Below are 12,500 nucleotides of genomic sequence, written 5' to 3' on the forward strand. Positions count from 1 at the left end.
CAGGGCTACCCGAGCCTGGGTAACGCCGGAGGCTAAGTCCCTAGCAGGTGGAAGGCTGCAATCTGCTAAAAATCCACCGGATGGCAACGGAGAGGCGCGCTCCCCGGCTTGTCCACAAGGCGGCGCCAGCATTCAGGTTGCAGGCTGCATTCTGCTAAAATTCCACCGGATGGCAACGGAGAGCCGCTCTCCCCGGCTCGTCCACAAGGCGGCGCCACTTCCAGGAGACCCAGGGGGGCGAGCCTGAGGCGGCAGGCTGGCCCAGGGTTCCAGGAGAGAGGGAGAGATTGTCCCCGGCGGCTGGGAGAGCCAGGCCGACTCAGGGCTCCATAAGCCCGGTAGAAGCTGAAGATTAAGCCCCCAGTCTACCAGCTACCCTCCCTGGAGCTCAGCTTAGGGAGAAGTCTCATTTAGCTGGATAAGTCACATTCGGGCGGACAAGTCACATTTGCCAGCATAAGTCACATTTGGGAGGACAAGTCACATTTCCCAGCATAAGTCACATTTGGGAGGACAAGTCACATTTGCCAGCATAAGTCACATTTGCCAGCATAAGTCACATTTGCCAGCATAAGTCACATTTGCCAGCATAAGTCACATTTGCCAGCATAAGTCACATTTGCCAGCATAAGTCACATTTGCCAGCATAAGTCACATTTGCCAGCATAAGTCACATTTGCCAGCATAAGTCACATTTGCCAGCATAAGTCACATTTGCCAGCATAAGTCACATTTGCCAGCATAAGTCACATTTGCCAGCATAAGTCACATTTGCCAGCATAAGTCACATTTGCCAGCATAAGTCACATTTGCCAGCATAAGTCACATTTGCCAGCATAAGTCACATTTGCCAGCATAAGTCACATTTCCAAGCATAAGTCACATTTCCAAGCATAAGTCACATTTCCAAGCATAAGTCACATTTCCAAGCATAAGTCACAGTTGGACTTAATAGTCGGGCCCAGAGAGATTCCCATGAGTGCTATCTCTGGCAGTGGGCTTAATAGTCGGCCCCGGAGGGTCGGCGGTGGGGCTTAATAGTCGGGCCCGGAGAGACTTCCAGGGACGGCCGTTTGTCAGGGGGCTTAATGGCGGGGTCCGATCGGCCTCCCGTGGAAGCCTGCCTGGGGGAGCGGTGAGGACTCTTGAGGGCCAGCGGAAGGAAGAGGTGGTGCTGTATTTGACCCCGGCTGCCGGGAGATGGGGAGCTGGAGGGTTGCCCCGAGGCGGGGTCTGCAGGGAGAACCGGGTTCCGGAGCGGGCGGGCCTAGGGGAGGCAAGCCGGGCCGGGGCTCACCCTCCTGGGCAGGGTCCGAGGGGAGCTTCCCCCTGAGAGAACTTCCACTTCCGTAGACACTTTGACAAAAAAACCCCCAAAAAACCGGAGCCCCCGAGGAGGCCTTCCTGCGGCGAGCGCCAGGCCGGGCTGGGGCTACCCAAGCCTGGGTAAAGCCAGAGGCTAAGTCCCTAACAGGTGGAAGGCTGCATTCTGCTAAGTGTCTACCAGAGGGCGACACTTCCAGGAGACCCAGGGGGCTAAGCCTGAGGCGGCAGGCTGGCCCAGGGTTCCAGGAGAGAGGGAGAGACCGTCCCAGGCGGCTGGGAGAGCCAGGCCTACCCAGGGCTACCCGAGCCTGGGTACATGCCGGAGGCTAAGTCCCTAGCAGGTGGAAGGCTGCATTCTGCTAAGTGTCTACCAGAGGGCGACACTTCCAGGAGACCCAGGGGGCTAAGCCTGAGGCGGCAGGCTGGCCCAGGGTTCCAGGAGAGAGGGAGAGACCGTCCCAGGCGGCTGGGAGAGCCAGGCCTACCCAGGGCTACCCGAGCCGGGGTACATGCCGGAGGCTAAGTCCCTAGCAGGTGGAAGGCTGCATTCTGCTAAGTGTCTACCAGAGGGCGACACTTCCAGGAGACCCAGGGGGCTAAGCCTGAGGCGGCAGGCTGGCCCAGGGTTCCAGGAGAGAGGGAGAGACCGTCCCAGGCGGCTGGGAGAGCCAGGCCTACCCAGGGCTACCCGAGCCGGGGTACATGCCGGAGGCTAAGTCCCTAGCAGGTGGAAGGCTGCATTCTGCTAAGTGTCTACCAGAGGGCGACACTTCCAGGAGACCCAGGGGGCTAAGCCTGAGGCGGCAGGCTGGCCATGGGTTCCAGGAGGGAGGGAGAGATCGTCCCGGGCGGCTGGGAAAAAAGCCAGGCCGACCCAGGGCTACCCGAGCCTGGGCAAAGCCAGAGGCTAAGTCCCTAGCAGGTGGCAGGCTGCGTTCTGCTAAGTGTCTTCCAGAGGGAGACACTTCCAGGAGACCCAGGGGGCTAAGCCTGAGGGCGGCAGGCCGGCCATGGGTTCCAGGAGGGAGGGAGAGATTGTCCCAGGCGGCTGGGAAAGCCAGGGCTACCCGAGCCTGGGTAACGCCAGAGACTTAGTCCCTAGCAGCTGGCAGGCTGCAATCTGCTAAAAATCCACCGGATGGCAACGGAGAGCCGCAGTCCCCGGCTCGTCCACAAGGCGGCGCCAGCACTCGGGTTGCAGGCTGCATTCTGTTAAAAATCCACCGGATGGCAACGTAGAGCCGCTCTCCCCGGCTCATCCACAAGGCGGCGCCACTTCCAGGCGACCCAGGGGGCTAAGCCTGAGGTGGGAGGCCGGCCCAGGGTTCCAGGAGAGAGGGAGAGATCGTCCCGGGCGGCTGGGAAAAAAGCCAGGCCGACCCAGGGCTACCCAAGCCTGGGTAAAGCCAGAGGCTAAGTCCCTAGCAGGTGGCAGGCTGCGTTCTGCTAAGTGTCTTCCAGAGGGAGACACTTCCAGGAGACCCAGGGGGCTAAGCCTGAGGCGGCAGGCTGGCCCAGGGTTCCAGGAGAGAGGGAGAGACCGTCCCAGGCGGCTGGGAGAGCCAGGCCTACCCAGGGCTACCCGAGCCGGGGTACATGCCGGAGGCTAAGTCCCTAGCAGGTGGAAGGCTGCATTCTGCTAAGTGTCTACCAGAGGGCGACACTTCCAGGAGACCCAGGGGGCTAAGCCTGAGGCGGCAGGCTGGCCCAGGGTTCCAGGAGAGAGGGAGAGACCGTCCCAGGCGGCTGGGAGAGCCAGGCCTACCCAGGGCTACCCGAGCCTGGGTACATGCCGGAGGCTAAGTCCCTAACAGGTGGAAGGCTGCGTTCTGCTAAGTGTCTACCAGAGGGCGACACTTCCAGGAGACCCAGGGGGCTAAGCCTGAGGCGGCAGGCTGGCCATGGGTTCCAGGAGGGAGGGAGAGATGGTCCCAGGCGGCTGGGAAAGCCAGGCCTACCCGAGCCTGGGTAATGCCAGAGGCTAAGTCCCTAGCAGGTGGAAGGCTGCAATCTGCTAAAAATCCACCGGATGGCAACGGAGAGCCGCAGTCCCCGGCTCGTCCACAAGGCGGCGCCAGCACTCGGGTTGCAGGCTGCATTCTGCTAAAAATCCACCGGATGGCAACGGAGAGCCGCTCTCCCCCGCTTGTCCACAAGGCGGCGCCACTTCCAGGCGACCCAGGGGGCTAAGCCTGAGGGCGGCAGGCCGGCCCAGGGTTCCAGGAGAGAGGGAGAGATCGTCCCAGGCGGCTGGGACAGCCAGGCCGACCCGAGCCTGGGTAATGCCAGAGGCTAAGTCCCTAGCAGGTGGAAGGCTGCAATCTGCTAAGTGTCTACCAAGAGGGCACCACTTCCAGGCAACCCAGGGGGCTAAGCCTGAGGCGGCAGGCTGGCCCAGGGTTCCAGGAGAGAGGGAGAGATCGTCCCAGGCGGCTGGGAAAAAAGCCAGGCCGACCCAGGGCTACCCTAGCCTGGGTAAAGCCAGAGGCTAAGTCCCTAGCAGGCGGCAGGCTGCGTTCTGCTAAGTGACTTCCAGAGGGAGACACTTCCAGGAGACCCAGGGGGCTAAGCCTGAGGGCGGCAGGCCGGCCCAGGGTTCCAGGAGAGAGGGAGAGTTCGTCCCAGGCGGCTGGGAAAAAAGCCAGGCCTACCCAGGGCTACCCGAGCCTGGGTACATGCCGGAGGCTAAGTCCCTAGCAGGTGGAAGGCTGCAATCTGCTAAAAATCCACCGGATGGCAACGGAGAGCCGCGGTCCCCGGCTCGTCCACAAGGCGGCGCCAGCACTCGGGTTGCAGGCTGCATTCTGCTAAAAATCCACCGGATGGCAACGGAGAGCCGCTCTCCCCCGCTTGTCCACAAGGCGGCGCCACTTCCAGGCGACCCAGGGGGCTAAGCCTGAGGGCGGCAGGCCGGCCCAGGGTTCCAGGAGAGAGGGAGAGATCGTCCCAGGCGGCTGGGAAAGCCAGGCCTACCCAGGGCTACCCGAGCCTGGGTACATGCCGGAGGCTGAGTCCCTTGCAGGTGGAAGGCTGCAATCTGCTAAAAATCCACCGGATGGCAACGGAGAGCCGCAGTCCCCGGCTCGTCCACAAGGCGGCGCCAGCACTCGGGTTGCAGGCTGCATTCTGCTAAAAGTCCACCGGATGGCAACGTAGAGCCGCTCTCCCCCGCTTGTCCACAAGGCGGCGCCACTTCCAGGCGACCCAGGGGGCTAAGCCTGAGGGCGGCAGGCCGGCCCAGGGTTCCAGGAGAGAGGGAGAGATGGTCCCAGGCGGCTGGGAAAGCCAAGCCTACCCAGGGCTACCCGAGCCTGGGTAGATGCCGGAGGCTAAGTCCCTAGCAGGTGGAAGGCTGCATTCTGCTAAGTGTCTACCAGAGGTAGACGCTTCCAGGAAACCCAGGGGGCTAAGCCTGAGGGCGGCAGGCCGGCCATGGGCTCCAGGAGAGAGGGAGAGATTGTCCCAGGCGGCTGGGAAAGCCAGGCCTACCCAGGGCTACCCGAGCCTGGATACATGCCGGAGGCTAAGTCCCTAGCAGGTGGAAGGCTGCATTCTGCTAAAAATCCACCGGATGGCAACGGAGAGCCGCGGTCCCCGGCTCGTCCACAAGGCGGCGCCAGCACTCGGGTTGCAGGCTGCATTCTGCTAAAAATCCACCGGATGGCAACGGAGAGCCGCTCTCCCCCGCTTGTCCACAAGGCGGCGCCACTTCCAGGCGACCCAGGGGGCTAAGCCTGAGGGCGGCAGGCCGGCCCAGGGTTCCAGGAGAGAGGGAGAGATCGTCCCGGGCGGCTGGGAAAAAAGCCAGGCCGACCCAGGGCTACCCTAGCCTGGGTAAAGCCAGAGGCTAAGTCCCTAGCAGGCGGCAGGCTGCGTTCTGCTAAGTGACTTCCAGAGGGAGACACTTCCAGGAGACCCAGGGGGCTAAGCCTGAGGGCGGCAGGCCGGCCCGGGGTTCCAGGAGAGAGGGAGAGATCGTCCCAGGCGGCTGGGAAAAAAAGCCAGGCCGACCCAGGGCCACCCCAGCCTGGGTAAAGCCAGAGGATAAGTCCCTAGCAGGTGGAAAGCTGCAATTTGCTATGGAAAGCTGCAATTTGCTATGGAAAGCTGCAATTTGCTAAAAATCCACCGGATGGCAACGTAGAGCCGCTCTCCCCGGCTCGTCCACAAGGCGGCGCCACTTCCGGGCGACCCAGGGGGCTAAGCCTGAGGGCGGCAGGCCGGCCCAGGGTTCCAGGAGAGAGGGAGAGATCGTCCCGGGCGGCTGGGAAAAAGCCAGGCCGACCCAGGGCTGCCGTTGCCTGGGTAATGCCGGAGGCCGAGTCCCTAGCAGGTGGCAGGCTGCTAGCGTCTACCAGAGGGCGAGATCCCGCCTCCCCGAGCGGCCGGGGAGAGAGGATTTGCAGGAGCTGACAGGCGCGCACGCAGAAGGGAAATCCCCCTTGGCGGCCGGGGGGAGAGACGATTTGCAGGAGCTGACAGGCGCGCACGCGCGCGCGCAGAAGGGAAAGTCCCCGGGCGGCCGCGGGGAGAGAGGAGAGATGATTGGCAGGAGCTGACAGGCGCGCACGCGCAGAAGGGAAGTCACCCTCGGCGGGCGGCGGGAGAGACGATTTGCAGGAGCTGACAGGCGCGCACGCGCAGAAGGGAGAGTCGTCCCCCCCGGGCCGGGGAGAGAGATGATTGGCAGCCGGCGGAGGTAGCTGCCAGGCGGACCAGAAGGAGAACTGCGGCCGCTCCGAGCAGAAGGGAAATCCCCCGGGCCTCCGGGGAGACGAGCGGCCTCTGGCAGGCGCGGCGAGCCGGCGCCGGCGCCGCCATCCCGGGCGAGGCGACGGGCGCCTCCCGCCCGGCGCATATGGCACTTCCGTCGACACTTAGTCAAATTTTCAACTTTCAAAATTCCTCCGGCGGCCGTGTTTCACTCCGGGGAGCGGCGCCCTCACGCCGGCGGCGGCGCGCCTCGGCCGGCACGAAGGGGTACCACCTCGAGTCGGTGTCGGGGGTCCCGCCGTGGAACCGGGCGTCGGACGGCCCCGGAGGAGGCCTCGGAGCCGAAAAGGCACTACCGGAATGAGGTTGAATTTGACGGCCGGATCCGGGCCGGAGTTCCACAAAGTCGGACACTTTGAGTGGTTGGTCTTCATGTAATGGGACAGGTGACACTCTCTCTGTGACCTACTTTTGAACACCCCCGTCAAGAACCGTGTCCGAGACAGCGTGTGCTGTCAATTAGCTTACCAAAAGTCAGAGTACCAGGGCATCGGACACCCGACTCTGACAAAGTCCCAGTGAACTCTGCTGACAGGCCGCCGACGGCGGATCCCTGCGGGGGGGAGGCAGAGCGAGGGCACCGCCCCCCCCGAGTTGCGAGACAAGCCTCTTTAGGTCGCGTGGCAAGCCTCGGTTTTCAGGCGGGCGCTTCCCGCCGAGCCAATCGGCACTTTTAGACACTTTTGGGGAAAAAAAAAAGAAAAAGTCAAACTTTGAAAAATAAATAACCAACGAAACACGGACCAATGAGAACCGCTTCCGGCTGGTCGCGGAAGGGAGAGATGATTGGCAGGAGCTGCCCTGCGCGCTAGAATGAGAACTGCGGCCGCTCCGAGCAGAAGGGAAATCCCCCGGGCGGGCCAGGGGAGACGAGCGGCCGCTGGCAGGTACGGCGAGAGGGCGCCGGTGCCGCCATCCCGGGCGAGGCGACGGGCGCCCCCCGCTGAGCCGATCGGCTCTTGGACACTTTGGGGAAAAAAATAAAAAATAAAAAAGGCAAACTTTGAAATAAAACCCCACGAAACACGGACCTCGGTGAGATCCCCCGGGCGGCCGGGGAGAGATGATTGGCAGGAGCTGCCAGGCGCGCAGAAGGGAAGTCCCCCTGTGCGGCCGGGGAGAGATGATTGGCAGCAGGCGGAGGCAGCCGCCAGGCGGACCAGAAGGAGAACTGCGGCCGCTCCGAGCAGAAGGGAAATCCCCCGGCGCGGGCCAGGGGAGACGAGCGGCCGCTGGCAGGTACGGCGAGAGGGCGCCGGTGCCGCCATCCCGGGGGAGGCGACGGGCGCCTCCCGCCGAGCCGATCGGCACTTTTAGACACTTTGGGGGAAAAAGACCGACATTTTAATAAACCCCATACAACACGGACCAGTGAGAACTGCAGCCGGCCGGCCGGCCGGCCGGCGCAGAAGGGAGGTCCCCCGGGAGGGCCGGGGGAGAGATGATTGGCAGGCGGAGGTAGCTGCCAGGCGCGCGCAGAAGGGAAGTTCCCCCGGGCGGCCGGGGGGAGAGAGAGAGAGAGATGATTGGCAGCCGGCGGAGGTAGCTGCCAGGCGGACCAGAACGAGAACTGCGGCCGCTCGGAGCGGAAGGGGAAGTCTGAGGCGGCAGGCCGGCCCAGGGTTCATGGAGAGAGGGAGAGATTGTCCCAGGCGGCTGGGAAAAAAGCCAGGCCGACCCAGGGCCACCCCAGCCTGGGTAAAGCCAGAGGATAAGTCCCTAGCAGGCGGCAGGCTGCGTTCTGCTAAGTGTCTACCGAGAGGGCACCACTTCCAGGCAACCCAGGGGGCTAAGCCTGAGGCGGCAGGCTGGCCCAGGGTTCCAGGAGAAGAGGGAGAGATCGTCCCAGGCGGCTGGGAAAGCCAGGCCTACCCAGGGCTACCCGAGCCTGGGCACATGCCGGAGGCTAAGTCCCTAGCAGGTGGAAGGCTGCAATCTGCTAAAAATCCACCGGATGGCAACGGAGAGCCGCAGTCCCCGGCTCGTCCACAAGGCGGCGCCAGCACTCGGGTTGCAGGCTGCATTCTGCTAAAAATCCACCGGATGGCAACGGAGAGCCGCTCTCCCCGGCTCGTCCACAAGGCGGCGCCACTTCCAGGCGACCCAGGGGGCTAAGCCTGAGGCGGCAGGCCGGCCCAGGGTTCCAGGAGAGAGAGGGAGAGATCGTCCCAGGCGGCTGGGAAAGCCAGGCCGACCCAGGGCTACCCGAGCCTGGGTAAAGCCAGAGGCTAAGTCCCTAGCAGGTGGCAGGCTGCATGCTGCCAAGTGTCTACCGAGAGGGCACCACTTCCAGGCGACCCAGGGGGCTAAGCCTGAGGCGGCAGGCTGGCCCAGGGTTCCAGGAGAGAGGGAGAGATTGTCCCAGGCGGCTGGGAAAGCCAGGGCTACCCGAGCCTGGGTACATGCCGGAGGCTGAGTCCCTAGCAGGCGGCAGGCTGAATTCTGCTAAGTGTCTACCAGAGGGCGACACTTCCAGGAGACCCAGGGGGCTAAGCCTGAGGCGGCAGGCTGGCCCAGGGTTCCAGGAGAGAGGGAGAGATTGACCCAGGCGGCTGGGAAAGCCAGGCCTACCCAGGGCCACCCGAGCCTGGGTACATGCCGGAGGCTAAGTCCCTAGCAGGTGGAAGGCTGCAATTTGCTATGGAAAGCTGCAATTTGCTAAAAATCCACCGGATGGCAACGGAGAGCGGCTCTCCCCGGCTCGTCCACAAGGCGGCGCCACTTCCAGGCGACCCAGGGGGCTAAGCCTGAGGCGGCAGGCCGGCCCAGGGTTCCAGGAGAGAGGGAGAGATTGTCCCAGGCGGCTGGGAAAGCCAGGCCGACCCAGGGCTACCCGAGCCTGGGTAAAGCCAGAGGCTAAGTCCCTAGCAGGTGGCAGGCTGCATTCTGCTAAGTGTCTACCAAGAGGGCACCACTTCCAGGCAACCCAGGGGGCTAAGCCTGAGGCGGCAGGCTGGCCCAGGGTTCCAGGAGAAGAAGGAGAGATCGTCCCAGGCGGCTGGGAAAGCCAGGCCTACCCAGGGCTACCCGAGCCTGGGTACATGCCGGAGGCTAAGTCCCTAGCAGGTGGAAGGCTGCAATTTGCTATGGAAAGCTGCAATTTGCTAAAAATCCACCGGATGGCAACGGAGAGCGGCTCTCCCCGGCTCGTCCACAAGGCGGCGCCACTTCCAGGCGACCCAGGGGGCTAAGCCTGAGGCGGCAGGCCGGCCCAGGGTTCCAGGAGAGAGGGAGAGATTGTCCCAGGCGGCTGGGAAAGCCAGGCCGACCCAGGGCTACCCGAGCCTGGGTAAAGCCAGAGGCTAAGTCCCTAGCAGGTGGCAGGCTGCATTCTGCTAAGTGTCTACCAAGAGGGCACCACTTCCAGGCAACCCAGGGGGCTAAGCCTGAGGCGGCAGGCTGGCCCAGGGTTCCAGGAGAGAGGGAGAGATTTGTCCCAGGCGGCTGGGAAAGCCAGGCCTACCCAGGGCTACCAGAGCCTGGGTACATGCCGGAGGCTAAGTCCCTAGCAGGTGGAAGGCTGCAATTTGCTATGGAAAGCTGCAATTTGCTAAAAATCCACCGGATGGCAACGGAGAGCGGCTCTCCCCAGCTCGTCCACAAGGCGGCGCCACTTCCAGGCGACCCAGGGGGCTAAGCCTGAGGCGGCAGGCCGGCCCAGGGTTCCAGGAGAGAGGGAGAGATTGTCCCAGGCGGCTGGGAAAGCCAGGCCGACCCAGGGCTACCCGAGCCTGGGTAAAGCCAGAGGCTAAGTCCCTAGCAGGTGGCAGGCTGCATTCTGCTAAGTGTCTACCAGAGGGCGACACTTCCAGGAGACCCAGGGGGCTAAGCCTGAGGCGGCAGGCTGGCCCAGGGTTCCAGGAGAGAGGGAGAGACCGTCCCAGGCGGCTGGGAGAGCCAGGCCTACCCAGGGCTACCCGAGCCTGGGTACATGCCGGAGGCTAAGTCCCTAGCAGGTGGAAGGCTGCAATTTGCTATGGAAAGCTGCAATTTGCTAAAAATCCACCGGATGGCAACGGAGAGCGGCTCTCCCCGGCTCGTCCACAAGGCGGCGCCACTTCCAGGCGACCCAGGGGGCTAAGCCTGAGGCGGCAGGCCGGCCCAGGGTTCCAGGAGAGAGGGAGAGATTGTCCCAGGCGCTGGGAAAGCCAGGCCGACCCAGGGCTACCCGAGCCTGGGTAAAGCCAGAGGCTAAGTCCCTAGCAGGTGGCAGGCTGCATTCTGCTAAGTGTCTACCAAGAGGGCACCACTTCCAGGCGACCCAGGGGGCTAAGCCTGAGGCGGCAGGCTGGCCCAGGGTTCCAGGAGAGAGGGAGAGATTGTCCCAGGCGGCTGGGAAAGCCAGGCCTACCCAGGGCTACCCGAGCCTGGGTACATGCCGGAGGCTAAGTCCCTAGCAGGTGGAAGGCTGCAATTTGCTATGGAAAGCTGCAATTTGCTAAAAATCCACCGGATGGCAACGGAGAGCGGCTCTCCCCGGCTCGTCCACAAGGCGGCGCCACTTCCAGGCGACCCAGGGGGCTAAGCCTGAGGCGGCAGGCCGGCCCAGGGTTCCAGGACAGAGGGAGAGATCGTCCCAGGCGGCTGGGAAAAGCCAGGCCGACCCAGGGCTGCCGGAGCCTGGGTAATGCCAGAGGCCGAGTCCCTAGCAGGTGGCAGGCTGCTAGCGTCTACCAGAGGGCGAGATCCCGCCTCCCCGAGCGGCCGGGGAGAGAGGATTTGCAGGAGCTGACAGGCGCGCAGAAGGGAAATCCGGAGAGATGATTGGCAGCCGGCGGAGGCAGCCGCCAGGCGGACCGGAAGGAGAACTGCGGCCGCTGGGAGCGGAAGGGAAATCCCCCGGGCGTCCGGGGAGACTAGCGGCCGCGGCAGGCGCGGCGACCCGGCGCCGGTGCCGCCATCCCGGGCGAGGCGACGGGCGCCTCCCCGCCGGCGCAGTTGGCACTTCCGTCGACACTTTGCCAAATTTTCAACTTTCAAAATTCCTCCGGCGGCCGTTTTTCACACCGGGGAGCGGCGTCCTCACGCCGGCGGCGGCGCACCTCGGCCGGCAAAAAGGGGTACCTCCTCGAGTCGGTGTCGGGGGTCCCGCCGTGGAACCGGGCGTCGGACGGCCCCGGAGGAGGCCTCGGAGCGGAAAAGGCACTACCGGAATGAGGTTGAATTTGACGGCCGGATCCGGGCCGGAGTTCCACAAAGTCGGACACTTTGAGTGGTTGGTCTTCATGTAATGGGACAGGTGACACTCTCTCTGTGACCTACTTTTGAACACCCCCGTCAAGAACCGTGTCCGAGACAGCGAGTCCTGTCAATTAGCTTACCAAAAGTCAGAGTACCAGGGGATCGGACACCCGACTCTGACAAAGTCCCAGTGAACTCTGCTCACAGGCCGCCGACGGCGGATCCCCGCGGGGGGGAGGCAGAGCGAGGGCACCGCCCCCCCGGGTTGCGTGACAAGCCTCTTCAGGTCGCGTGGCAAGCCGCAGTTTTCAGGCGGGCGCCTCCCGCCGAGCCGATCGGCACTTAGACGCTTTGGGGGAAAAAAAGGTCAAACGCACAAAAAAAACCCCCCATAAAACACGGACCATAAGAGATCCCCCGGGCGGCCGGGGAGAGATGATTGGCAGGAGCTGACAGGCGCGCAGAAGGGAAATCCCCCGAGCGGCCGCTGGCAGGCACGGCGACCCGGCGCCGGTGCCGCCATCCCGGGCGAGGCGACGGGCGCCCCCCGCTGAGCCGATCGGCTCTTAGACACTTTGGGGAAAAAAAAGACAAACTTTGAAATAAAACCCCACGAAACACGGACCTTAACGAGATCCCCCGGGCGGCCGGGGAGAGATGATTGGCAGGAGCTGCCAGGCGCGCAGAAGGGAAATCCCCCTTGGCGGCCGGGGAGAGATGATTGGCAGGAGCTGACAGGCGCGCAGAAGGGAAATCCCCCGGGCGGCCGGGGAGAGATGATTGGCAGCCGGCGGAGGCAGCCGCCAGGCGGACCAGAAGGAGAACTGCGGCCGCTGGGAGCGGAAGGGAAATCCCCCGGGCGTCCGGGGAGACTAGCGGCCGCTGGCAGGCGCGGCGACCCGGCGCCGGTGCCGCCATCCCGGGCGAGGCGACGGGCGCCTCCCCGCCGGCGCGGTTGGCACTTCCGTCGACACTTTGCCAAATTTTCAACTTTCAAATTCCTCCGGCGGCCGTTTTTCACACCGGGGAGCGGCGTCCTCACGCCGGCGGCGGCGCACCTCGGCCGGCAAAAAGGGGTACCACCTCGAGTCGGTGTCGGGGGTCCCGCCGTGGAACCGGGCGTCGGACGGCCCCGGAGGAGGCCTCGGAGCGGAAAAGGCACTACCGGAATGAGGTTGAATTTGACGGCCGGATCCGGGCCGGAGTTCCACAAAGTCGGA

This window comes from Leptodactylus fuscus, unplaced genomic scaffold (genome assembly GCF_031893055.1).
Source record: "Leptodactylus fuscus isolate aLepFus1 unplaced genomic scaffold, aLepFus1.hap2 HAP2_SCAFFOLD_571, whole genome shotgun sequence".
Lineage (NCBI taxonomy): Eukaryota > Metazoa > Chordata > Amphibia > Anura > Leptodactylidae > Leptodactylus > Leptodactylus fuscus.